Consider the following 26,986-nt stretch of genomic DNA (forward strand, 5'->3'; position numbering starts at 1 on the left):
GCAGCAGTTGCATGCAGGGATGGCAGCAGAACTGTGTCTACATCGCTGCTGCGCTGCTGGCCCTAGTGGCGTGGAGTGAGTGGAGTTGGCCCAGGGGCCCACCTCCACCAATATTTGGGGCCAGGTGTCCCCTCCAGCCCCACCTGCCGCCCCACACACCTTCCTGTGCCCTGGAGCAGAGCGTCTCTGACTCTGTCCTGCAGCTCCATGCTGCCTCCCTGCAACAACTGCTGCCGCAGGGTCCTAGTGCCCCCATCTCCACTGCCAGGACTCTGACCTGCCCGTCCACCTCACACCCTTCCCTTTTCCAGTGGGACCCTCCACCAGCACAGCCCCCCGCCCCGCCCGCAGTCACCGCTCCTGCCCCATGCTGGGCAAGGGGCAGCCCCATCCCTCGCCCCCTATGAGGCTCCAGGCAGGAGCAACAGCAGGGGAGGAGGTGCACGCAGCTCCCCTGGCACCCACCACGGGGGAGGCAAGGGAGATTCCTGGACCTGAGAGGGGCCCTAGGAGCACATGCAGTGACAGTGGTGGGGGTGAGAGTGCTGCTTGGGGGCGAGAAAGGGGGGCTCCTCCCACAGAGCTTGCTGCTGCCAGCAGAGAAAGGGCTGGGGGGAGTCCTCCTCTCTGTCCCCTGTCCCGGAGCAGCCTGCCTGCACCCCAAACTCATCCCCAGCCCTGCCCCACCCCAGAGCCCACACCCCCAGCCAGAGCTTTCACCTCCCCACCACACCCTGAACCCTCTGCCCCAGCCCTGAGCCCCCTCCAACACTACAAACACCTTATCCCCAGTCCCAGCCAGAGCCCTCATCCCCCCACACCCCAACCCTCTGCCCCAGCCCTGAGCCCCCTCCAACACCCCAAACACCTTATCTCCAGTCATAGCCAGAGCCCTCATCCCCCCGCACCCTAACCCTCTGCCCCAGCCCTGAGCCCCCTCCAACATCCCAAACCCCCAGCTCCAGACAGAGCCCTCACCCCCTGCACACCTACTCTCACCCTGAGCCCCTCCCATATCCAAACCCCTCATCTACAGCCACACCCCACAGCCCTCACCCCAAACCCCTCACCTCTGCACCCCCTCCCATCCCCAAACTCTCTCCCAGAGCCTGCACCCTGCACCCCAATCCCCTGCCCCAGCCTAGGGCCTGCACTGCAGACCTCCCCCACCCAAACTCCCTCCTAGAGCCTTGGGCAGGTGGGAGGCAGAGTTTGTTGGGGCGGAGTTTGGGCGTGGGCAGGTTCTGGGCACCACCAAAATTTCTACAAACCTGCCACCCCTGATTACAGGGTCTCCCCCGCCCGCCCATGCAGGGTGTATTTGTTGCCTGTACAAACTTCCCCAGCAGCTTCACAAAGTTGTAATTGTGTCACACAGCAAATCCCATGCTGCTACCATGACCCGCCTTGGCCCCCTGCCCACCCCGGCCTGCCCAGCCAATCACCACCTCCCCAGCGCTACACGTGACCTCTGTTGACTTAACGTCAGTCATAGCACTCTTCCACCACTGCGCTCCAGCTTGGTTGGTGCTCTTTGTGCACGCTACATAAGTGCCATCATGTCATTGGTCAAGGGGATGTCCAGGGGGTGTGTCATAACCATACAGCTAAGGGTAGCCTAGAATTCCTCCTTACCTGTAAGGGGTTAAGAAGCTCAGATAACCTGGTTGGCACCTGACCAAAGGGACCAATGGGGAAAGAAGATACTTTCAAATCTTGGGCGGGGGAAAGGCTTTGTGGTGTGTTCTCTAGGGAAAGCAGAGAAGCATCAGGTCAAAAAAAACCTCCTTCTCCTATAAACCATCCTGTACAAGTCTCTGATATTACAAAAAGAGTAAGTAAATAATGCAAGGAGCGTTAGATTACCTTTTGTTTTCAACTTATGAATTTTCCCTTTGCTAGAGGGGGGTTTATCCCAGTTTTCTGTAACTTTAAAGTTTTGCCTACAGGGGAATCCTCTGTGTTTTGAATCTCATTACCCTGTAAAGTATTTACCATCCTGATTTTACAGAGGTGATTCTTTTACATTTTCTTTAAATAAAATTTTTCTTTTAAGAACCTGACTGATTATTCCATTGTTCCACTACCAAGGTGTTTGGGTCTTTGATCATTTTGTAACCAATTGGTTAGGATATTATTCTCAAGCCTCTCCAGGAAAGGGAGTGTAAGGGCTTGGGGGGGGGATTGCTGGGGGAAGAGGAACTCTAAGTGGTCTTTTTCCCTGGTTCTTTGTTAAAATCACTTGGTCTCTTGACCATGAGATGCTTTTCTTAAAGTTCTAGCTCCTGGAGTCATGTGATTAGAGGAGAATCTCAGACAACATTTTAAAAAAATAATAATAACAGTTTCTAGCCCACAAGCATGTGGAGAAAAGCTTGGAAGTGTGACCTGATTGCAACCTTAATGGCTCAGAAGCTAGGAGGTCATCAAAAAGAACCCAAAGTTTATTGGCTTAAAACTCATGAGATTTTTGAAAAATGCTCTCATGTTTTGGGGGCCCCCTGACTCAGAACTTTTGAATACTTGGGGCTGGCAGCACTGCATGTCTGTCTGCAAACTAGTGCCACCGCATTCCTGTGCTGTCTGGGGGAGTTGGTGTTGTGACGTTGTACCCCATAATGCTTTATGGGAATATGACATAATTGGAATATGTTTTATGCTACATGTGCCATGTAACTTATCTCTATAAAGGTTATGGTCTACTGAATCTATTCATCCTATTTGTATACATATATCTTTTTTCATTCAAAGTTATGAATATTGGCTGTATACTTGTCTGATTCTAAGTAGGTTTTAGTGAAGCAGTTGCTCAGCTTCCTGAGAAAAGACTATTCACAGTAAGTGCCCAACCAAGAAGCCCTTAAGCCAGCAATGAACTTGGAAATGCAAATCCACATCTGAGCTTTCCCAGGAATGTGGCTAGTCTGGTAAGGAACTCAGTCATGCATGGACATGTGACTTGCCCAGGCTGGGAGGACAGGGAAAGCAGGGGCAGACAGAGTCTTGGCACATCAGTTGGCAGCCTCCAACGGGGTTTCTGTGATTGTCTTCAGCTAGCCAAAGAGAGACTCTCCACCTCCAAGGATACCTGAAAGAAACTGGAACAAAGGACAGTAACTACAGGGGGTGTGAGTGATTGCTGGACCCAGAGTAGAAGGAGACTAGTCTGTAAAACGAAGCTTACTGGAACTGGTGAGGTTTTTACTTGTATTCAGTTTTATTACCAGACTAGACTTAGACTTGTGTGTTTTATTTTATTTTGCTTGGTAATTCACTTTGTTCTGTCTGCTATTACTTGGAACCACTTAAATCCTACTTTCTGTATTTAATAAAATCACTTTTTGCTTATTAATTAACCCAGAGTATGTCTTAATACTTGGGAGGGGTGGGGAGGCAAACAGCTGTGCATATCTCTCTATCAGTGTTATAGAGGGCGAACAATTTATGAGTTTACCCTGTATAAGCTTTATACAGGGTAAAACAGATATATTTGGGGTTTGGACCCTATTGGGAGTTGGGCATCTGAGTGTTAAAGACAGGAACACTTCTTAAGTTGCTTTCAATTTAGCCTACAGCTGTTAGGGGACGTGGTTCAGACCTGGGTCTGGGTTTGCAGCAGGCTAGTGGGTCTGGCTCAAACCAGGCAGGGCAGTTCTAAGCTGACAGGGCAGGAAAGCAGGAACAGAAGTAGTTTTGGCACATCAGGTGGCAGTCCCAAGGGGGTTTCTGTGATCCAACCCTTCACAAGTTTTTCTTGGCTCAGCCCCTAAATGGCAGCATGTTTCCACACAGATGATACGTAGGCCCCTGTGGCAGGAAGCAAGACCTGGAGAGGGGATACTACTTCCTGTCAGGGGAGAGAAGAGCTGATTTCTTTTCAAGATTGTTCCTACTCTTATTTTTTACTGTGCAGCTTCATGTTGCCCTTCTCTAAGCTGTTCAGGGCTCTCAGAGCACCTTTGCCAATATGCATTAGTCTCACCATGCCCTAAAGAAGGTATTAGGATAAAATTGAGGCACAGAGAATAAAAGCATCTTGCCTAAGGCCAGACAGAGTCTGTGACAGAGCTGGGATTAGAACCCAGATATTTGACACCCATGAGCATGAGCTGCTAGACCATGCTTCCTCTTCAGAATGGTGACTAATGAATTACTAAGGACTGCATTACATTTCTGGCTCCAATGAGTCACAATCCTTCGTGTACCATCAAAACATGGGAGGGAGCAATCCCTCTTGACCTCTCGGGGATTGGTAATGGGCTTCAGAGTCTTTTGTGTCTTCCAATTGTGACCGTAGATCAAGCTGGGAGTTCTATAACATTGTTCTCACAGCTGCTTGGGGACCCATGTGATAGGAGCTCCTGTTTCCTTTATCCTGCTATTTTATTTCTAGTTGTTTGATTTCCCCCACCACCACAAAAATCATCATTACAGGCAATCTTTATTGGCAGGCTTAGTAACAGGACCCCAAGGACTTAATCCTCAGCTTTGGCTGCTCAGTGCTGGACCCAGTGGCGGAATACGAGGGAAAAATGGTTGTGTCACCTTTATGTTGTCCTGTTCCCTGGGGCTGCTGGAGGCTGGTTTGGCTCCCATGGTAAATTAAAGCAGCTTCAGGGTGCTGACTTCCTGAGCTTGCAGGCAGCTGCTGTGCCTCTGTTGCTGCTTAGGGCTCTTTCACACAGAAATTAATAAGTGGAGGATGGAGAAGGGACTAGGTAATGAAATCCCACCAAGAGGCTCTGGTTAGGGGAGAAGATAAGTTTCTTATCACTGCTAGCAGCTAGAAGGGTGACACTCCAACTGTAAGGCCCAGCACCAGGTAGCAATCCCAGTGCTCTCTTGTTTTCTCAGCATCTGTGATGGGAAAGTCATACTCCCAGTCTGCCACCAAAGTCTCTGCATGATAGGTTTCCCTTTGTAGGCAGCTCTTAGGGGAATTCTCTGTAAGCCATGCCTGCTCTGTGTGGCACTCTGTCTCCCTCTAATGGTGGGTAGGTCAGATAGGGATTGATGATCCTGATACAGCCTTGGCTAACAGAGCAGCATCTTTTCACACAGGCAGTAGAGGTTCATGCATTCAAATCAAGAGGTCCCAGGATCAATCCCTGCTGCCCATGGCCCACCCAGGGTCATCAGCATTATATCTCAAGTTCTCATCCCATAGTAGGGAGAATGTTAGCTAAAGGCCCCAATCTCTACACAGGCCTCAGGAAATTCTTGCTTCTCTACCACCTCAGAGGGTTAAGGCAGCTCACAAAGTCTTGGTGGTGTGGCTTCTATACCTAGCTCCAGCCACTGAGTCACAGCCAGCACACACAGTCATCCTGGGATGGGGACTGCCATGGAATGGGTGAATACAAGCCCAGAGAATACACAGAACATGCACTTTGGCCAGGCCACTGCTGGGAAAGACCTAGGCTGAAGCTCTTCAGCAAAGGAGAGAGAAAGGCAGAGTCGTTTTCCGGATAATATTGCTCTAATAGAATTCCTTGATGAGCGTAAGAAGAGAGAGACTGTGATTCTTTACCATTGTCACACCAGGGTGGATTGTCATGGAGATGCCAGAGAATGTGCTTACATCACTGTCACAAACAGAGTTAGTGATAGGAAAGGAGAGGTGGAGGGGGTGCTAATGATTCTTGCTCATCATCATCATGACAGAGCCACTCAATGCCATCCAGAGCCACTGCTAGCTAGCTTAAGACAGTCTGGCAGGATATTTGGTTTATGTCCATCACTGGCAATCAGATCATGCCACCAAAGCTTATGGCAACCATGTGCACACCTGCTATGTTGTGGCATTCCTTGGTAAACGTGCATTGGAATTTGTTGTTCTTCCATCCTGAGCCAGCCCCTGAAACTGAACCAATGAATGCTAATTCCTACAGCCTTCTTGAAAAGCCAGCTTTCAAAGCGAGCACCCCTCTTTTTACCTCCCCTACCCCCCCTATCCATGCTTTCACTCGGCTAAGCATTGCTTGTCTCATTTGAGTTCTTCCTTGCTAGGCTGATGCTGACAAAAGGTCCTAGATGACACGGTGTGTTTAATGTGATGTCAGCTAGGATGCTTGGTGACATCCTCTGCACAGCTGAAGAGCACTCCCTTCCTTTCTCGCTCCCAGCAATCCATGTTTAATGATGACTTAATTAGCAGAAGACAGGAGTAACAAGTTCCTCCTCCCTGTGCTACAAGCTTTCTTTTGTTAGTCATCGATGTGTCCCTATTAGTTCTTGCTAGCAGCAGAAGGCACTTTTCTTAGCAGGAGAGAAGCTGCTGTGATCAAAAGGTCTCTGGAAAATATCTGTTGGCAGAGTGAGTTCAATAGGGAAAGGCAGGGGGTGTACTCTGAAGAGGGGATAGGGGTGACTATCTCTAACATAGGATCGGCTTCCCTGCCACTGCTATAAAGTCACTTTCTTCTAACGCTGAATAAGGAACTCCTTTTGGAACAGCAGTATTATCCCTAGTACAGAGTGTTGCCTTTCTGCAAATGTTACTTCAGCATGATAGCTCCATCTCTAAAATCCCTAGAAAATGCTGTATTGTTAGATGTAATATAAGGGCCAAAACCCAGTTACTGTCTGGCATTCAACAGCATTAAATAAGGTCTGAGGTTTGATGTACAGAGATCCCAGCCTGCCTAATACCATGGCAAAAACACTATTAGACATAATTTTTAACCTTTTATTAAAGATACAGAAGCAAAGGAAGAACAGTTAAAGCATTTGAAATGTAAAGTATTAGGTAACGCTTTCATGTTAATGACAGCCCGGGTTTTCATTCCCTTTAGTTGGAGAGAGTTAAAAAATGTCTTTAAAAAAAAGTTCATGTCAAACAAATGTTATATGTCCATTTCCAACATTTTAAATTTTCTAAAAATAACATTAAAGGAAATTTTGAAACCAAGTTTTGAATCAAAACACTTTGTTTTTAAAATGTCAAAATGAAACTGTTTTTTTCCCTTCCTTTTTCCAGCTGAAACAACTTTTTGTGACTTTGTGTTGCGGGGCATGGATCAGCGCTCATACTGTGATCCCCGTCAGTGCCTCGGCTGGGCCGGGGAAGCTGACGCTCCAATCAGCGGACCACATTCGGTGATGGCTCCCGGTCACTGGCCACCTGAGGCACCTTGCACATGGGCTAAGATGACGACTTCATTGTGCGGAGTCCACCAATGTTTTGTCATCAAATAATCTGAATTTTTCAGTCCCCCCAAAAAGTCTTGGTTGAAAAGCTTTGCTCAACTTTAGTTGCAGCATTGAGAGAAATGAGTTAAAAAAATAAATCTCTAGTCTTCAATATGTTACTGTCCCAAATCAAAATAACCAAACTGAAATTTGCTATTAAAGTCTTCAAAACAGAAAACTTTCACAAGCATGAATTAAGGTTTCTTTATCCGACTAAAGTTTACCTCCATGGTATCTTCTAGCAGTGAGCTTCACAGGCAAATTATGCATTGTATAAATTATCTCCTTTTAATGGTTTTAGATTAAAATTTTAAGTTTAATTACAGTGGTTGCCTTCTTGCTCTTTGTCAAGGTTCCTTCCCCACTCTGAACTCTAGGATACAGATGTGGGGACCTGCATGAAAACCTCCTAAGCTTACTTTTACCAGCTTAGGTTAAAACTTCCCCAAGGTACAAACTATTTTACCCTTTGTCCTTGGACTTCCACTGCCACCACTAAATGTTTGACTGAGTTTACTGGGAAAGCGTTATTTGGAAACGTCTTTCCCCCCAAAATCCTCACCAAAACCTTGCATCCCCCTGCCTGGGGAAGGCTTGATAAAAATCCTCACCAATTTGCATAGGTGACCACAGACCCAAACCCTTGGACCTTAAGAACAATGAAAAAAGCATTCAATTTCTTACAAGAAGAATTTTAATATAAGAAAAGGTAAAAAGAATCACCTCTGTAAAATCAGGATGATAAATACCTTACAGGGTAATTAGATTCAAAACATAGAGAATCCCTCTAGGAAAAACCTTAAGTTACAAGAAAGACACAAAGACAGGAATATTCATTCTATTCAGCACAGCCTATTTCCTCAGCCATTTAAAGAAATCATAATCTAACGCACATCTAGCTAGATTACTTACTAAGTTCTAAGACTCCATTCCTGTTCTGTCCCCGGCAAAAGCATCACACAGACAGACAGACCCTTTGTTTCTCCCTCCCTCCAGCTTTGAAAGTATCTTGTCTCCTCATTGGTCATTGTGGTCAGGTGCCAGCGAGGTTAACCTAGCTTCTTAACCCTTTACAGGTGAAAGGGTTTTTCCTCTGGCCAGGAGTGATTTTAAAGGTATTTACCCTTCCCTTTATATTTATGACACTCTTGCATTATGAGAATGTAAACAGGAGCAGCTAACTGACCACAATTGTCTGTATTATGGTAGTGCCTAGAGGCCCCATCCAATTGTCCTTATATACACACACATTCTGAGGGATGGTCCCTGTCTCAAAGAGCTTAGAATCTAAATAGATATGGCAGGAAGGGATACAGAGACCTACCCACAGTTATACCGCAAGTCAGCAACAGAGCTGGAATAGAACCCAGGTGTCCTGATTCACAGTCCAGTGCTTTAGCCCATGTTGTTTTCCTGTCCTCTTTGATGTATACAGCTCTACCATGTTACTATTTATTGTCTTGTCTAAATGAAATAGCGCTAATATTTTTATTCTCTCCTCATAGGCAAGATTTTTCCAAACCTGTATTTTTTTGTTCCCCTTCTCTGGTATTTTTTCTACCGCTTCCATGTCTCTTTAATAGGGAGCTACACAATTCAACATGGTACCACTGATTTATGCAATGGCATGGGAATGTTTTTGTATTAGTCTGTCACCTGTTTTGACCTGAGTGACTAGCCAAAGTTCAGGGCCGTGTGGATTCTTTCTGTTACGAGGAAGAATTGATGGTGGAGTCAGGTATCTCTGGTATATTCCTGTTTATTTAGAAAGAATGTCCACCCAGTCTGGTTTCCCTTATCACAGCAGGACTTAAACAGTGGGAGATGGTTTCTTTGCTTACAGTTCCAAGCCCCTCTCCAGCCAGCACTCAGCTCAAAAAGTGCTTGTTCAGGCTGTGTCTGGAGCTTCTTCTCACCATTCTGTGTTCTCCTGTGTTTTCTCCTGCTCTCTATCACACACACACACCTCTCCACCAAACAATACCTAGCAAAAACCCTTTGTCCATATAGTTCTAATTCCTGAACAGACTCGCATGTGCCTTCTGTTTCGGGCGATGACATATACCTGGGTTTTGGTGCTCTGATACTACAACAATGAGCGTGGCTGTCCCTGATTGTTTTACATTTACCCCCAAAAGAGGGCGGCTGTCATGCCTACCTGTTTCAATGACATTTTGTCCTACTCACAACAAAACTCTCTCTTTCCTGATCCAGCCTAGTGGGCTGTCTGTCCGTTGCAGCTGCTACTCACTGAACAGAGGTTTTCATTGAGCTGCCTGCACTGGAGTGGTGACAGTTAACTTAGAACTCAGCAATGTGTCTGAGCAGAGCAACTTGTTCCTTCCCGTATTCATTACCAGGTTTTCTCTGTGATGGATTTCATCTGCCATTCTGTTAACTAAGGGCCCACTGAGGCCCATGGAAATACTGTCAATGGGCTTTGGAAAGTGCATTGTATCAGCCCCCAGAAACTCCTCCTGTTGTAATGGGGTGGGATCCAGACACAGGGAAAATTCCACTAGGATCTTCCCATGGAGTTTCCCAAATCCAAATGAATGGCAATCACATTATTTGTCCTGAAGTCCACAGAAAAACAGGGAATTTCAGTCAAAACAGAACACCTGCCCCATGTGTTCTTTCCCTTACCCACCTAATTTCTTCTCTTTCCTATCTCTGTCCTTTTGACTTCTGTCCAGGTGCCACTGAATATTCTACAGCACCACTGTAAGCCTGTGCCAGAAAGGCAGGTAAAAGCAAAGCCCTAAACAGCTCGATGCTGATCCAAGGTTGCCAGGCCATGGCACTAAGCTGGCTAAGGCCCCTGGATATCAAACCCCGAACCTCGGTTAATATTGGACAGGTTCAGGATCACATTAACACTTTCGACTCTTTGAGCCCTTTCTTCCCTCTAAGGTGATGGCTACAGCACCTCTATGGTGCTGCAGCGGCACCGCAGTGCTTGAGTGTCGGAAGGGATTTTTCCATTGATGTAGGTACTCCACTGCCCTGAGCCGTGGTACCTAGTTCAATAGAATGGGGTTAGATCAGCTTACCTCACTCTTGTCACACCCTTGAGCAACACAGCTGTGTCAATGGAGTGATGACCTAATTCAACAGGTCTCTGACCACTGGCACGGGTTAGCAAGGGGGATTTGTGACGGGTTGGATCACAGAAACCCCCTTGGGACTGCCACCTAATGTGCCAAGACTACTTCTGCCCCTGCTTTCCCTGCTAACTTGAGACTCCAGCCAGTTTGCTCCAGCACAGACCCAGGGTCTGAACCACGTGCCCCAAAGCTGCAGACTTAGCTGAAAGTAACTTAAGAAGTGTTCCTGCCTTTAACACTCAGATGCCCAACTCTAAATCAGGTCCAAACCCCAAATAAATCTGTTTTACCCTGTATAAACCTTATACAGGGTAAACTCATAAATTGTTTGCCCTCTATAACACTGATAGAGAGATATGCACAGCTGTTTGCCACCCCACCCCCCCCCCAAGTATTAAGACATACTCTGAATTAATTAATAAGCAAAAAGTGGTTCCAAGTAATAGCAGACAGAACAAAGTGAATTACCAAGCAAAATAAAGTAATACACACAAGTCTAAGTCTAGTCCAGTAATAAAACTGAATACAGATAAAATCTCACCCTCAGAGGTGTTTCAATAAATTTCTTTCACAGACTGGACGCCTTCCTACTCTGGACACAGTCCTTTCCCCTGGTACAGCCCTTGTTCCAGCTCAGGTGATAGCTAGAGGATTTCTCATGATGGCCACTCCCTTTGTTCTGTTCCACCCACTTATATATATGTTTTGCATAAGGCAGGAATCCTTTGTCCCTCTGGGTTCCCATCCCTCCTTCTCAATGGAAGGTTAAAGATGGATTCCAGGTCAGATGACACGATCATATGTCACTGTAAGACATCATTACCCATTTGCCAGCCCACAGGTATACAGGAAGTCTTACAAGTAAAACAGAGCCATCTACAGTCAATTGTCCTGGTTAATGGGAGCCATTCAGATTCCAAACCACCATTAGTGGCCCACATTTTGCATAACTACAATAGGACCTCAGAGTTATATTTCATATTTCTAGTTTCAGATACACAACTGATACATTTATACAAATAGGATGACCACACTCAGTAGATTATAAGCTTTGAGATGGTTCCTTACAAGAGACCTTTTGCATGAAGCATATTCCAGTTACATCATATTCACACTCATAAGCATATTTTTATAAAATCATATAGAGTGCAACATCACAGGATTCTTCACTACTAAGGATCTTTAAATCAAGATGAGATGTCTTTTGAAAAGAGCTGCTCTAGCTCAGCTAGCAGGCAGGAGTGCCTGGGTGGAAGTCTCTGGCTTGGGATGCAGGCTTTGATGATCATTCAGGTCTCTCCTGGCCTTCAAGTCTATGAATTTCATTCTAGAACTGGGGCAGCATGAGTCATCCTAGCTCTTCCCCCAGGCTGCCACCGGCTTCCCCAGAAAGCTTGGAGTTTAAACCTTGCTGTAAACTGGTTCTGTGCCTGTCACTGGTCTAATGTGTCAAATCCACCAGGCCCTTTGGCTTTCTTATTGAGCTGTAGATTTATGCATGGCACACTGTCAGCATTCGTGGTTTCCCATCAGCCTGCAAAGAAGACTTCCCCCGGCACCTGATATTTGAGAAAGGTTCATCCAACCAAACAAGGGGTGAGATGGTAAATGACACACCGTTCCTGTGAACTAACCGCTGTGATCACTGAACAGGGTGGAAACTAACAGGGGCCAGGTCTGTACCGGGAAAAGGTAGTCTGTAAGAAAGGATGTTAATGAGCCCTGTGTTTAACACAGCTTTGCACCTGGTGGAGACGGGGAAATCCTGTCCACTAGTGGGCTCGCAATCAGGTTGTGGTCAGTCCTAGGGTCCCTGCCACTGAAGGCAATGGGGTACACCCCACAGAGCAATACCTGAAGCAATGATGCTTTGGGTACCCATTTCTAGGCAGGCTGTGGGAGTATCCTTGATAGAGACCTTTAAATCTCCAGTTACAGCATGACTCTCCTAGCCCCCATCCTTCCTGCTGAACACCAGAGGTCAGAAGTCCCTTTGGAACTCAGTAATGCTGCTCCTTCTTTAACCAGCCGGGATACTGCAAGGCAAAACCCTCCTGGCAAGCTCGGGAAGCCGGGGACGGAGCCTCAACACCAAGTCTTCCACACACAGGCTTTCAGGCTCTCTGTCTCCCTCCTTCTTCATTTTTATTTTTCCCTACAAGCAGCCTCAGTAGCAAAGGAGCCAACACCAGTAACTTATCATTTTCGGAAATGAATGGGTAGCGAAGCTGAGAAATCCAGCTGCACAATACCACAAAGGAAGCTGCTTCCTGAGCCACCAGAGACAAATTACAGACAAGCTAAGCTTGCTCCGAAAGGTACAGTGGAAAGCTGAACATTACTAGAACCTGCCTGATGCCACCAGGAAGCCTGTTACCCACATCCTGTGTGTGTTCGTCACATCCTTTTGAAAGCTGCTAACTGGAACTTTTCAGCTGTTGAAGGATTGTCTCTGAGCCGCTGAAAAAGCTGGGCAAAGAGAGAACAGGGCCAGCTTGGCTTTTTCACTATTCATTCATTTTAATACAGGAAAAGCAGAGTGAGTCATCTCGAGTGTGTATCTCCCTCTCCGCTGTTCAGTCCCTCTGCCAGGATTCTTATTGCTGATCACTGACCTAATGCTCCTGTTGATCCACAATAATTTTATTGGAGCACTTTTATTGTATGAAATGTGCCCCAGAGTCACTCACAGGCATCCTGCCGGCTGTGTGCTCCAAACGTCCTGTGTGTACCAGGAAGCATGTGGATAGCTGGAGGGGGTTGGCTGATTTCTACTCACATGAGGGCACAGGATTCTTGGGATTTCACTTGGAAAACCCATCCCACTGAGGGTGCAGTCCATGGCCACCTACCATAGGATAGAATCCACCCAGGCCAGGGGTGTGAACACGAGCAAGCAAAAGAGTCCTTCTGGGCGGGGTCAGTGACAGAGGGTGGCAGAGGTCAGACACTGATTGTGCCTACCAGGAGCTATGCTGCGGGGGCTGTGATGGCTACAAGCGCCAGGTGCTCCAGGCAATTCCAAACACACTGGAGGGGGTGAGAATGAACAGGCCACTTGCACCAGCATCTGCACAGAGCACAGGAACTTGCTCCTGCAGAGAGTATGTGCCAGCAGCTGTGGCCAGGGTGTCTGGCACTGGGGAAAGCAGGCACAGACCCGGTACAAGCTGGTAATAAATAAGGCACCCATCAGCTGGAGTGTGAAAAACAGTATTAAGTACAGGTAGTAGGTATCTCATGTCTACTAGGGGGCAGGTAGCATGGCCTGGGGATAGAACACTGAACTAATATTCAGGTGACCTAGTTCTAGTCCCACCTCTGCCAGTGACTTTTTTCTGGGTGACCTTGGGCAAGTTACAGCCCCTCCCTGTGCCTCAGTTTCACCAGCTGTGATAATGATACTGACCACCTCGATAAAGTGCTTTGAGATCTATGGATGAAAATCACTGCATCATGTTATTACTATGCTCTACTGCTAGCCACCCTCCCTGCTGCATTCCTATTGAGAAAAGTGGCCCCAAGTGGCTTGTGTCTTTGAAAGACAGAAGGCCCATGGCCCAGCAGAGGCCAGCATTCATGCTGTGGAGGACAAAGCAGCTGGCACCAGGGTGTAAGATAATGCCCCCACCCCTGCTTCTTATTGTAATTCTCCTTTCTGCCCACTTGGCCAGGGCTCGATTCCACAGGACATTCAGGTGCCAGGCCCCAGCTCCCACAGTATGTGATGGAAGCAACATCTGCACTTTCATTTTAAAAAAGAAATGGGTCTAGTTATGTTTGCAGCAGAAGCTCACAAATGTGAAGCAAGCATAAGCTCACATGATGCCATCTGCCTGAGTTTGCAGGTAGCCTCCAGTGGGGAAGGAGCAGCGGCCAGATAAGGAGCCACCAACCAAACAGTAAGAGTGAACCTGTTTTTGCCTTCCCTGGCTTGCAGCAGGTTGTCCTGTTGATGGGGGCCTCCACTTGCGGGGTGGGCCTAGGTAGCCCATCCCATCCAAATCTTGCCCTGTGCATTTTGTATATGTTACACTCATTACTGCCAGCGGGGGTGTGGGGGGAGTATAGTTTAGTGGAATGGGCACTGGGCTGGGAGTCAGGAATTTTGGTTGCTTATCCCAACTCTCACTTGGCTTGCTTGGGTGACCTTGGGCAAGTCTCTTCACCTCCCTGTGCCTCAGTTTCCTGCCTGTCAGTTGTGCAAAGCAAGCATGAAATGCTGCCTCTCTGAATGGGGACCACTGGAGATCTATACGTGTAAAGTGCTAGATAAGAGCTGGTGGTGGTGGTGTTCACTGCCCTGTATCTTGTGTCATCATTCATCCCCCCTGCAACCTGGCAATAAAGTGCCCCCTGAATTTTCTCTACCACAGGCCCATTTTACTCCATCTTTACCTTAGGCTTATTGCCTCTACTAGGGCAATGTCAGGGTTCCTCTGCTTTGATCCATCCTGGGCCGTTTCCCCAAGCTCTGTTCTGTGTGTAAGTGGACAAAACTCCATCCCATTTATGGGATTATATAAGAAGAGGACCCATTGTTAATGGCTCTTGAAAAGGGCTGATCCTAACCCCATCTTCTGTTTTAAAACACCCCTGGCCTCTAATTTAGTACAGACCTCACACTGCTCCCCTCTCCTTCTGAAATGCCACTTGGCATCCTTCCAGGGTGGGGCACCAGAGGAATGTCCTGAGTTTAGTTCTGGAGGGCAGCTACTCATAACTGGCCCCCTGGAAAGGAATGAAAAGGTCACAGTTCCCTGCCCCCGTATAAGGTAGGCGTCTCCTGCTGCTGTTTCTCTGCTCCTGCGTAAACTGTTTGATTCCTGAGTTACAGCTGGAGGTTCTTGCAAGTATATATGGCAGAGTCATGGTGTTGGATCATATTAAAGAAGTTCTGTATTAAAATTACAAATGAGTTTGATTCCTCATAGTTTAAATTTCAGGGTATTACTAATTAAAAGGTCTCTTGCTTTTTTGACTCTTGTTTTTACTGTTTCTCTCCCTCTCTGTGTGAAATTTGCAAGCTGCTAATATAGTACATCCTAAAACACAGTCTGTTCTCAAAGCAATACTTTGTAACAACAACTACTCACAGAGACTCAAAGCGATACTTTGTAACAACAGAAACAGCACACAGAGACTCCCCGCCCTTTTGTTGTATTTATCTCGCTTTGTTAACAATTTTGATTAAAATATAGATAGAGGATGTATGTGGATGGATGCTTGGTGTGAATAAATGAATGATTAGGGAGATGCCAGCCTAAGAATCCAGTGTTGATCGGCTGAAGAAGGCATCAAGTGGAAACAACCAGAGGACTCCCAGAGAGCAGACTGGAAGCCACCCAACAGTCTCAAGGATGGGAGAACCGAAGAACTTTGGGGCTGATTCTGCAAACCAATTTCCAGGAGCATCAGATGAGCATCTGACAAGGCCCTGCTCCCTCCTCGTATCCAGGCCACCTGGCCAGTGGCTTGGCACGAGCAACTCTTAGACTGGTAACTATGATACCAACCTTGCAGAACCTGTGTGTGTGTGTATGAATGAATGTGTGAATAAATATGAAATTGAATGGAATGTTATAGCTTTAACTAACTGCTTACTATGATTCTTTCTGTTTTCAAAATAAATGTGGCATTTTGCCTTATTCCCTTTAATAAGATCCTGCTGGTTTTTATTTTATTGGTATAACAATGGTAATAAATATGGCTAAAATCATAGCCTTTTTTACAACCAGCAAGCTCCTTTGGTAAACCCAGCCTGGCTGGCAATGGAAAAGAGGACAGTTCTCTTGGGGAAATTAAAGCTTTCTCCTGTGCTGATCCTTATTCAGTTCAGAGTTTCTTCTTTGCAGCTCTCCCATCTGTGACTGACATTTGTCCAGCTGTAATCAGCACAACCCCTGCCCTGATGACACACCCCTATTTCCCACCATGTAGCTTGCAAGTTTCACACAGAGAGGGAGAGAAACAGTAAAATCAAGAGTCAAAAAAGCAAGAGACCTTTTAATTAGTAATACCCTGAAATTTAAACTATGAGGAATCAAACTCATTTGTAATTTTAATACAGAACTTCTTTAATATGATCCAACACCCTTTCCTCCCTCCCTAGCTGACTCATCTGAGCTCGGCTCCAAGGGGCAGTCATGCAGTTGGCTGAGTATGGCCTAGCCTCCGCCTTTGGTGCCTTGTGTCAGCGCCACTGTACAAGAGAGAATTGCTGTGTGTGTTTATGCTTTTAACAGTCCAAAGCATTGATCTGCCATCATTCAATAAAACCTGCACCCGTCTGCTCAGCCTTTGATGCACTCTGCCCCCTGAGGGGCTAGACCAATGCAAGGGTTGCCAGGGGGACACATTAAAGCCAAGACCTCATCCCTCCCCTTCAGCAGAAGCACCCCAGAGAGGACCAGTTAGGAGTTAATGGAAAAGGCAGCTCCTCCATCCACTGCTCCTCTGGAGGAAGCAATACTCTCTCCCTGCTCCTTCCTGTCATGAGCACTCCACACCCTGTTCCAGTCCAGTTCTCCATGCAGCTTTCTCGGAATTATGTCTCCTGTGGGTTGGAATGCCACCTGCTTTCTGACTGGTTGCTTCTCTGATGCATTCCTTGTTGCTTTTCTAGCTTATCTTGCTTCCTTGTCTCTTTGGCACATTTTTCTCATGCACTTTAAGAGAGACAAGAAGCTGAAGGAAGGATGGTTCAATAGATAGGACGTGAGCCTAGGACTCAAGAGCCAGGTTTGATTCCCTGCTCTGCTGTGCTTTGAAGTGGGAGCCTGGGCAAGTCACGTAGTCTCTGTGCCTCAGTTCTCCATCTGTACAATTGGAATAATAGCAGGGCCCTAATTCACATGTGTGCTGGAAGGGTAAATATAGTACAGCTCATGAGATACTCAGATAGGATGGATATGGGCAGCCCCTATGAGAGTCTTAGCTAGATAACTTCCCTTCCAGTACTATCCCCATGTTCTTGGGGCAAAGAAGCATTGTAACCAGGGTAAACCATGCAGTCTGAGACCTGACAGGATCTGACATCCCTGGGAATAGCAAAGGGAAAGGAAAGAAAAATTCTCTGTAAAAACAAAGACCTTTCTGGAGCACAAGCAGGTAGAATTTCAAAGTGATTCTACTGAGAAACATCAATTACCAAATGAGGTCATTTATTTTCTGCTGCGGTATTTAAAACTGGTGTCAGGCGGCTCTGGATTGTCCCTTTCCATTAGTTGGGTGCGAACATCTTATAGTACGTCTACACAGGGAACAGAGACCTATAGTATGCCCACGACTGGCCCGGGTCAGCTAACTGAGACACTCAGGCTGTGGGGCTAAAAATCACTGTGTAGATGTTCTGGCTCGTACTGGAGCCTGGGTTTCGGAACCTTCCTCCTCGCAGGTCCCAGAGAGACTGAGACAGATGTTTAGCCCTGCAGCCCAAGCCCTGCGAGCCTGAGTCAGCTGACCTGGGCCAGCCATAGGTTTTTTTATCCCTGTGTAGATGTAGCCTTAATGGTTAAATAACCTCTTTTTCAGGTACTGCACCATCATTCCCAGCTGCAGATGCATTGTCTTCCTTCCCTGCCAGGAACCATAATGCCTGCAGAGGGGCTGTGTCATGGAGCTTTGTTAAAATGATTTTTCAACTGAGTTGAGCCTGGCCACACAAAGAGGACAATTAAGTCGGTTCCAGGTGGAGTTGGTTTTGACACCCGCTATCACCTGTGTATGGAAACCATCCACGCATTTGGGAGCCACACCCATGAGACACTGACAGGAGCAGATTTTAGATTCCCGTGGAGTGTCAGGGATGGCAGAGGGAGGAGAAGGAGGGAAGAGAAAAAAAGATGGATAAAAAAATGGTCTGCATAGACTCAATACTGCTGCAGCATAGGAGGGCTGGACTAGGTGACCTCTTGAGGGCATTTCCAACCCTGATATTCTATGATTTTATGACACAATTCAGCACTTACTGTGCTGACTCAGCTAAGTTTGGCACATTTTTCTCAGCACATTGTGTCATAGAATATCAGGGTTGGAAAGGCCCTCAAGAGGTCACCTAGTCCAACCCCTGGCTCAAAGGAAGAACAATCTCCAACTCTCCCTCTGTCCCCTTTCCTTTCCCTGTTGGTGGGATTCTGCTGGCTTCACTGGGTTCCCTAGGTGGTGGAGAGGCTGCAAGGACTCCATCCTGCCCCCGGCAGCTCTTAGTGTGGGAAGGGGTAGCTACATCCAGCATGCTGTGGCTATTTTTGACATCTGGCCTTTACAAACCAGCATTGTTCTATGTTGAGCTAGGGACCGAGCAGAAACTGGAAGAGGGGGTGAACTAGGGTGGATTAAAGCCCCCTGTGCCAAGCAGAGGAATGGCACTATGGAGAATCTGGCCCACGGGAGTCCTGGGGCAGTGTCATCCCTTATGTACCATGTGCTACATTAAGGACATTGTCTAGAGGCTACACTGGTCAGAGATCATTAATGAGGAGTCAATGGGGAAATTCTGAATGCAGGACAGTTGGTAACTTTATGAGCAATAAAGCATCCTATGGGGTCGTGTGACAGCCAGTCCAAAGCAAACATGACTGTGTGGCTCAAGTTTGGCTCTGTCCCTTTAAGCCCTAAATTCTTCTGACGAGAGCTGATGAAAGCCACAGAGAGACCAGTGCCAGCAGCAGCTGTTGCAGAGAAGCAAGCCCCAGGCAAAGAGGCATGAGACTGAGACAATGGTGCATTGTGAGTGGTATTTTTAGAAGTTCTCTGACCTGCTGACAAGTCTGGGACCAGAGGGCTAGAAAGTGGGAAATGTAACACCACCAATGTGGGAGGTACAAGAGTCAGGGTATGGAGTGGGGGGGGGCTGGGTATGTGTGGGGGGTGCAGGAGTGAGGGCAGGGGTCTGGGGTGTGTGTGAGGAGGGTGCAGGAGTCAGGGCATGGGGTGTGGGGGAGCTGGGTTTGTGTGGGGAGGCTGGAGTCAAGGCTGGGGTCGTGGTGGGGTGCCAGGGTCAGGGCAGAGGCTGGGAGTGTGTGTGTGGGGTGTAGGGGTCAGGGCAGAGGGCTGGGGATGTGGGCTAGGGTCATGGGGGTACCCCCAGCCTCCTGCCCAGAGCTGCTCAGTGCACCAGGCCAAATCTAAAGCATATTAAGAGGGGATCTGAATGAAAACCAGTTGGATTTCACTCAGTTCTGCCACTGATCAATCAAGGACACGAGGACAGTGCAATACAGAGAGCAGCACAACATACAGCTGTGGGAAACAACTTAGGGATTCAGAAAGAGAACTACATGGAAGGGACCAAATTGAGCCAGGAGCAACTAATTGGATTTGGGGTGACAGTGTCACTTATTGTGTAGTAGCACTAAGAGGCAATGCACAGACACTCTCTGCTCAGAAGACCTTAATCTACATGGACAAAGGGTGGGAGGAGAAAGAGACTTGCCCAAGGGTCATTCAGCAGCAGAGCTGGGACTGGGACACAGGTCTCCTGACTTCCATGCTAGGATCCTATCTACCTGATCGTGCTGCCTCTTAGTTGAGAATGGGAATTTGCTTGATTAACTTCTCAGGGTGCCTTAGCCCTTGACTCAATGGCAGATCACAGCCATTCAGTGGATATGTGTAAATAGGGGTAGCTCCCTTGACAGTGTCAGGGGCTTGGGAGAAGCAGCTCCCACAGATGAGTTCCCAGAAGCAGAGCATGGAACTGTTGCAGCAGCTGCCTGCTTGAGACACACCCAGCCTGCGGGGCCTGGAACAGGAGCCTGATAGACAAGCAAGGCAAGGAATAGCAGGCTAAGGGGAGCACGCTTGGACAGACCCCATGTTTGGGTGGCAGAGGAGGAGGCACTAGGGCTGGAGCTGGCCCCAGGGAGCCTGCACATGGCAAGGAGTCCCAGGGAGGAGGAGGGACAGCTCTGGCGGAGAGTGAGCTGGCTGCAGGGAGTTGGGTTAAAAGGGGCTGCAACTCCTGCATTGCTCCCAGGCTTTATTTTCTCTCTCTCGGCCTCAGCGGACCAGCTCCCTCACCCACCCTGGAAGCAGTAGTGCAAGTAGGGCAGTACTCTTGCCGGTACTGCATACTGGAGAGATTTTTAGCAGGTACAGGGTACCAGAAAGACTTTGGGCTAGCCCCCACCTCTGGGGGGGGGAGAGCGGGCTGCGCTCTGCTTCTTAAAGGAACGGAACACAGCTAGGGAGGTCATTCATTCTTTATATGGCGTTAACAGCACAATATATATGCTAACTGTGGTGGGGTGATGACTCACTGGTGCGGCACCTCCTGCTGGTTGTCTAGGGAATCAGCTCTTTCAGAGCAGAGTGCCCTCTGCAGGCTGGTGTCTCACCCACTGCTGGCCCCCCAGGTCCCTCCCAGACCCCGATGCCTGCACTACATCTGGGTTCTGCCCCCCAGAAACAACCCACAATCAGGGTCTCCCCATCCAGAGGAACCCCCAACCCTCTATCCTCACCTTACCTCAGTGGCTACTGCCAGTCATCATCTAGCCCGTGCTTCCCGGGCAGACTGCAGTTTGTAAACCACTCATCATGAGCAAGGCGGGTTGGACCTTTGCAGCCTGAGTACCCTTTTGTACGCCTTTGACAAGGCCTGCGGCCAGGATCACGGCTGGCATGGGGCTGGCAGCCAGAACCCCATACTGGCAGCAGGCTGAGCAGAGCCAGCAGCCGGGACCCCAGACCGGCATTGGACTGAGTGGCTCAGCTCGCTGCCATTCAGCCCACTGCCGGTCTGGGGTTCCATCCACAGGCTCCTGCCAGCTAGGGTCGCAGCTGACGGCCCCGCTCAGCCCGCTGCTGGTCTGGGATCCCGGCCCTGCCCACATAGAGTGGGTACCTACCTACTCCCTGGTTCCAGCCCATTCTCTTCCTCTCTCTGCACTGAGCTGAGGGTGAGAGTGCACTGAGCACAGGGCTGGGAGTGAAGGAGCAGGTTGGGGTGTAGGGTCTGGCCAGGAGCTAGAATGAAGGAGGGGGCTCAGGGTTGGGGCAGGAGGTTTGGGTGTGGAGTGCTTACCTGGGCAGCTCCCATTTGGTGCAAGGGGTGCAGTTAGGAATGTGGGGGGGGGGTGCAGGAGCTCCCGTTTGGTGCTCAGGCTCGGGGTGAGAATGTGGGGGGTGCAAGAGTCAGGGCATGGGGTGGGGGGGCTGGGTATGTGGGGGGGTGCAGGAGTGAGAGCAGGGGTCTGGGGGTGTGTGAGGAGGGTGCAGGAGTCTGGTCATGGGGTATGGGAGGCTGGGTATGTGTGGGGGGGCTGGAGTCAAGGCTGGGGTCATGGGGGGGTGCCAGGGTCAGGGCAGAGGGCTGGGAATGTGTGTGTGGGGTGTAGGGGTCAGGGCAGAGGGCTAGGGATGTGGGCTAGGGTCGTGGGGGTGCCCCCAGTCCCCTGCCCAGAGCAGCTCATGGCAGGGGGCTGGAGGGAATATGCCCTAATTCCACCCCCCTTCCCCAAGGCCCCGTCCCCACCTCTTCTCCGCCTCCTCCCCGAGCAGTGAGCACGCTGTGGCTCCACTTCTCCCCCTACCTTGCCAGGGCCATCAGCTGATCGGCGGCAGGGAGGTAGAAGGGGAGGGGCAGGACCCCAGCACAGTGGGGGAAGAGGTGAGAAGGGGGACCTTGCCTGCCCTGAAGCAGCCGCCGGCATGACCAAGCTTTTTAATCTTTCTCCCCGGGGGTGGAGAAGAGCCGGCCAGGGCGGGCAGGATTTTTCATGGCTTATTGCTGCCTGCCAGGGTCCCAGCCAGGGTTCGGCATTGGGCTGAGTGGGGCCGGCGGCTGGGACCCGGCAGGCAGCAGTGTGCCATTAAAAATCAGCTCACATGCCGTCTTTGGCATGCGTGCCATAGGTTGCCAACCCCTGGTCTATATAAACACCCATTTCATCACTGTACTGGAAAATATAGCGGAACTTAATTTTCTATGGAATTTGAAGAAAGTTTAACAGCCCCAATTGTTTTCTGTGTTAATCAGTGTGAACCTGAAAAAATGACATGCCTTCTGGGAGAAAAGAATCAGTCCATACTTACTGAAAAAAAATTCCTTCCAACTGGTGTTCAGAAGAATGCAACAAGACACAAACACAACCTCATGAGCAGATGGCAAAGAGGATACCCTCCCACATTATGACAAGCAAAAATAATAATAATAATAATAAATAATAAAATCTGAAAGAAGCAGAGGTTCACAGATTTGCAAACCTAAAAACCTGTGTTATGCTATAAACCACCTCAGCACATACCAGGTTGATGAACATTAAAAAGTTAACTGCAAAGGAACACTGAAGCCCATTATCCTGAATGTGTGCAGCCAGTATGCCCTCACCGACTAAAAGTGCAGTCACGCCTGAACAGCTAAAAATTAACCTTGCCCTTTTAGACTAAACCGAGTTATGTCACTGGCTCCATCTCTGTTGTTACATAACAGCCTTGAGTGGGCCTGACTGTTATAAAAAGCCAGTCAGCTGCAAACCAGCTGAGCGGTGAACAATGGAGAGGCTAACAGTTGCCTGGGGAGAGCCCACTGAGGTTTTCCTCTTGCAGGCTTCTCTGAGTAGTTACTACAGCACTGAGGAAGTTCTTAGAAGGAAGGTAATATGGATGGTGAGCGTTCAGCTGTTGTTACCTGCACAGGAAGTGCCAATGTTTGTCTTTCTTCCATAGGTCAGAAGTGACTTTGTTTGTACAAAGTGCAAGTTGGTTTCCATATTGGAAGAGAAGGTTCACGGTCTGGAGAAAACAAGTATTGACCCTGCGCTGCATAAGAGAAACTCAAGATTTCCTGGACAGATGTCAGGATATGCTTCTACAGACACAACATTCTGAAGATTCAGAGCAGGCTGTGCAGTGGGGACAGAAGGACGGTGAAGAAATTTGGCAGCATGTGACCTTCAGAAGAAGAAAGGGGAGCATTCATGTATCAGCAATGCAGATACAGGTAAGCAACCATTTTCATGTTCTCTCCACAGGTACTAATGTGGAGAATGGACTAGCTGATACATCTGAGGGAAGAGAGCAGAAGGAGATTCCACCGATTGGAAGGCATGAGATGCACTGTCTCAGGGAAGGGAGTTCCACGACCACTGCTCCCTAGAGAAGGAGGCGGGTGGTGGTGGTCGAGGATTCCCTCCTCAGGGGGACTGAGTCATCTATCTGCCGCCCCGACCAGGAAAACTGAGAAGTCTGCTGCTTGCCAGGAGCTAGGATTCACAATGTGACGGAGAGACTGCCGAGACCCATCAAGCCCTCGGACCACTACCCCTTCCTACTTCTCCACGAGGGGACCAATGATACTGCCAAGAATGACCTTGAGCGGATCACTGCAGACTACGCAGCTCTGGGAAGAAGGATAAAGGAGTTTGAGACACAAGTGGTGTTCTCGTCCATCCTCCCCGCGGAAGGAAAAGGCCTGGATAGAGACCAACGAATCGTGGAAGTCAACGAATAGCTACACAGGTGGTCTCAGAGAGAAGGCTTTGGATTCTTTGACCATGGGATGGTGTTCCAAGAAGGAGGAGTGCTAGGCAGAGATGGGCTCCACCTAACAAAGAGAGGGAAGAGAATCTTCGCAAGCAGGCTGGCTAACCTAGTGAGGAGGGCTTTAAACTAGGTTCGCCGGGGGAAGGAGACCAAAGCCCTGAGGTAAGTGGGGAAGTGGGATACTGGGAGGAAGCACAGGCCGTAGAGCATAAGAGGGGAGGGCTCCTGCCTCATACTGAGAAAGCAGGACGATCAACAGGTTACCTTAAGTGCCTATACACAAATGCAAGAAGCCTGGGAAACAAGCAGGGAGAATTGGAAGTCCTGGCAAAGTCAAGGAATCATAGATTCATAGATACTAAGGTCAGAAGGGACCATCATGATCATCTAGTCCGACCTCCTGCACAACGCAGGCCTTCCTCAAACACTTTTTGTGATGCCACAGAGGAGCCCCTACAGATGAAAGCTGCATGGGGTAAGGAATGTGCTGCACAAGCTCCCCACAGAATCCCAGCTTGAAGCTATACTGGTTTTCATAGAATCATAGGACTGGAAGGGACCTCGAGAGGCCTAGTCCAGTCCCCTGTATGTATGGCAGGACTACGTATTATCTAGACCATCCCTGAGAGGTGTTTGTCTAATCCGCTCTTAAAAATCTGCAGTGGTGGAGATTGCACCACCTCCTTAGGCAATATATTCTAGTGCTTAACCACCCTGACAGTTAGGAATTTTTTCCTAATGTCCAACCTAAACCACTCTTGCTGCAATTTAAGATCATTGCTTTTTGTCCTATCCTCGGAGGTTAACAAGAACAATTTTTCTCCCTCCTCCTTGTAACGACCTTTTATGTACTTGAAAATTGTTATCATGTCCCCCCTCAGTCTTTTTGTCTCCAGACTAAATAAATCCAATTTTTTCAACCTTCCCTTACACAATACTCCAGTTGAGGCTTAATCAGCTTGGAGTAGAGTGGAAGGATTACTTCCTGTGACTTGCTTACAACACTCCTGCTAATACATTCCAGAATGATGTTTGCATTAGGTATTGTATTTCCCTAGTTTGTTTATGAGAAGGTCATGTGAGACAGTATCAAAAGCCTTACTAAAGTCAAGATATACCACATTCCCCCATTCACAAGGCTTGACACCCTGTCCAAGAAAGCTATTGGAATAACAGAGACTTGGTGGGATAACTCACATGACTGGAGTACTGTCATGGATGGATATAAACTGTTCAGGAAGGACAGGCAGGGCAGAAAAGGTGGGGAAGTTGCATTGTATGTAAGAGAGCAGTATGACTGCTCAGAGCTCCGGTATGAAGCCGCAGAAAAACCTGAGAGTCTCTGGATTAAGTTTAGAAGTGTGAGCAACAGGGTGATGTCGTGGTGGGAGTCTGCTATAGACCACCACCAGGGGGATGAGGTGGACGAGGCTTTCTTCCGGCAGCTAACAGGACTAGATCGCAGGCCCTGGTTCTCATGGGAGACTTCAATCACCCTGATATCTTCTGGGAGAGCAATACAGCAGTGCACAGATAATCCAAGAAGTTTTTGGAAACTGTAGGGGACAATTTCCTGGTACAGGTGCTGGAGAAACCAACCAAGGGCAGATCTCTTCTTGACCTGCTGCTCACAAACCGGGAAGAATTAGTAGGGGAAGCAAAAGTGGATGGGAACCTGGGAGGCAGCGACCCTGAGATGGTCGAGTTCAGGATCCTGACACGGGGAAGAAAGGAGAGCAGCAGAATATGGACCCTGGACTTTAGAAAAGCAGACTTTGACTGCCTCAGGGAACTGATGGGCAGGATCCCCTGGGAGAATAACATGAAGGGGAAAGGAGTCCAGGAGAGTTGTCTGTATTTTAAAGAATCCTTATTGAGATTACAGGAACAAACCATCCCGATATGTAGAAAGAATAGTAAATATGGCAGGTGACAAGCTTGGCTCAACAGTGAAATCCTTGCTGATCTTAAACACAAACAAGAAGCTTACAAGAAGTGGAAGATTGGCAAATGACCAGGGAGGAGTATAAAAATATTGCTCAGGCATGCAGGAGTTAAATCAGGAAGGCCAAATTACACCTGGAGTTGCAGCTAGCAAGAGATATTAAGAGTAACAAGAAGGGTTTCTTCAGGTATGTTAGCAACAAGAAGAAAGTCAAGGAAAGTGTAGGCCCCTTATTGAATGAGGGAGGCAACCTAGTGACAGAGGATGTGGAAAAAGCTAATGTACTCAATGCTTTTTTTGCCTCTGTCTTCACGAACAAGGTCAGCTCCTAGACTACTGCACTGGGCAGCACAGAATGCGGAGGAGGTGACCAGCCCTCTGTGGAGAAAGAAATAGTTCGAGACTATTTAGAAAAGCTGGATGAGCACAAGTTCATGGGGCCAGATGCGCTGCATCTGAGAGTGCTAAAGGAATTGGCGGATGTGATTGCAGAGCCATTGGCCATTATCTTTGAAAACTCATGGCACTTGGGGGAGGTCTCGGACGACTGGAAAAAGGCTAATGTAGTGCCCATCTTTAAAAAAGGGAAGAAGGAGGATCCTGGGAACTACAGGCCAGTCAGCCTCACCTCAGTCCCTGGAAAAATCATGGAGCAGGTCCTCCAGGAATCAATTCTGAAGCTCTTAGAGGAGAGGAAAGTGATCAGGAACAGTCAGCATGAATTCACCAAGGGCAAGTCATGCCTGACTTATCTAATTGCCTTTTATGATGAGATAACTGGCTCTGTGGATGAGGGGAAAGCAGTGGACGTGTTATTCCTTGACTTTAGCAAAGCTTTTGATACGGTTTCCCACAGTATTCTTGCCAGCAAGTTAAAGAAGTATGAACTGGATGAATGGACTATACGGTGGATAGAAAGCTGGCTCAATCATCAGGCTCAACAGGTAGTAATCAATGGTTCCGTGTCTAGTTGGCAGCCGGTATCAAGTGGAGTGCCCCATGGGTCGGTCCTGGGGCTGGTTTTGTTCAATATCTTCATTAATGATCTGGAGGATGGTGTGGATTGCACCCTCAGCAAGTTTGCAGATGACACTAAACTGGGAGGAGTGGTAGATATGCTAGAGGGTAGGGATAGGATACAGAGGGACCTAGACAAATTAGAAGATTGGGGCAAAAGAAATCTGATGAAGTTCAACAAGGACAAGTGCAGAGTCCTGCACTTAGAATGGAAGAATCCCATGTATCGCTGCAGACT

At 48.2% G+C, this 26,986-nt stretch overlaps 1 long non-coding RNA gene across 1 annotated transcript in view; it reads left to right on the forward strand.

The window, feature by feature from the left end:
• Positions 1 to 25,513, forward strand: part of LOC122458211 — a 29,095-nt gene extending 3,582 nt beyond the window's left edge. Inside the window, exons 2-3 of the long non-coding RNA XR_006278126.1 lie at positions 2,996 to 3,000; positions 25,313 to 25,513. This is a non-coding gene — a long non-coding RNA (uncharacterized LOC122458211). The remainder of the gene's footprint in view (positions 1 to 2,995; positions 3,001 to 25,312) is intronic.
• Positions 25,514 to 26,986: the final 1,473 nt, after the last annotated feature.

This window comes from Dermochelys coriacea, chromosome 11 (genome assembly GCF_009764565.3).
Source record: "Dermochelys coriacea isolate rDerCor1 chromosome 11, rDerCor1.pri.v4, whole genome shotgun sequence".
NCBI lineage: Eukaryota > Metazoa > Chordata > Testudines > Dermochelyidae > Dermochelys > Dermochelys coriacea.